At 37.5% G+C, this 1,218-nt stretch overlaps 1 non-coding gene across 1 annotated transcript; it reads left to right on the top strand.

The window, feature by feature from the left end:
* The first annotated feature begins 829 nt into the window (after nt 1-829).
* LOC138286884 (U5 spliceosomal RNA) lies at nt 830-945 on the top strand. The gene has a single exon (XR_011202151.1). It is a non-coding gene; the product is annotated as a U5 spliceosomal RNA (small nuclear RNA).
* The last annotated feature ends 273 nt before the right edge of the window (nt 946-1,218 follow it).

Genomic DNA, 1,218 nt, shown 5'->3' with positions numbered 1-1,218 from the left:
GCTATGCTCTCTCACATTCATTCACCTTTATTAGCCTCACAGTTTAAGATCACAAATCGTCGCCCAAATCGTCTTGTGTCAATCAATATGGAGCATTCTAGGAACGAGCTACGCACCTTTTGAGTTGTTTTTGTTTTGTTTCTTCACTTTTAGTTTCTCTTTGTATAGTACTAATGATAAACCAGAGAGACAGATTTATTATTTTTTGAATGATTTTGTTTGCTACTGAGAACGAGAGGTGCGGGACTCAATTGTACAAGAGTATGTCATTGTTTTTGGATGAAAATCGTACGTTTTCTAACCATCCCACAATATTAGGGCCACTGACCCGATACAGTCCACTTCCGCCAGCGGCTGTCGGCGCTACCTTAGCCTTTCGAGGTCGAGTGTGTAAATTCTTTGTCCTGGTGTGAGCTCTCAGTGGCTTTTAACCACGCCCACCGCACGCTCCTCACTATCACTCATTCATGGGCTTCCCTTTAAAAATTCTTTATCTACTTGGGGCGGTTTTGTTGCCGCCTTGCAGACAGCTGGTTACATGGATAATTAAAGGAGCAGAAATTACGATTTGACCATGGAAAATGTCTTGCAGCCTTTCCTGTCACGTGACCTGCGACTAAATTTGCATACCCATAATTCCTCTCACTGCTGGGCTCTCCGCTTGTTTCTTTCTGTGGCAACAAGTGTTTTATCAGTGTAAAGTATTACAACTATATTATAACTTGGTTCTATTTCGAAGGGTTTTCTATGATGACCTTAGTAAACCTAGTCGCCCTGATAGTCTGTGGAACGGTGTTTCCTGGTGCAATAGTCGGCGGCTTCAATTAGCATACTCTGGTTTCTCTTCAAATCGAATAAATCTTTCGCCTTTTACTAAAGATTTCCGTGGAGAGGAACATTTAAGAGTTTCATTCAATTTTTGAAAGCCCTACCAAGTGTAGGGTTACCCTTATACAGTTAAAAAAAAGTATTGTGTGATAGAATTTCTTTTTTAATTTTCTAGTTCAAACTTTCTATGAAAACAGATAAGAGAAAGTCAGTTGAGAAATAAAACATTTAACTGTCCAATTTGTGTTTTATTTCTGGATCAGCTCTTTATTTTTTCTCATTGATTATTGAAATATTATTCAAATATCTTCTTTGACTTAATTGTAAAGGTCTGTTAAAATATATATTATAAACATATGTGTGTGTGTCAAATGTATGTATATTTATTTA

The sequence above is a fragment of the Pleurodeles waltl genome, chromosome 3_2 (genome assembly GCF_031143425.1).
Source record: "Pleurodeles waltl isolate 20211129_DDA chromosome 3_2, aPleWal1.hap1.20221129, whole genome shotgun sequence".
Lineage (NCBI taxonomy): Eukaryota > Metazoa > Chordata > Amphibia > Caudata > Salamandridae > Pleurodeles > Pleurodeles waltl.
The sequence above is the reverse complement of the archived record's forward strand: the minus strand, read 5'-3'. Positions and strand labels throughout refer to the sequence as shown.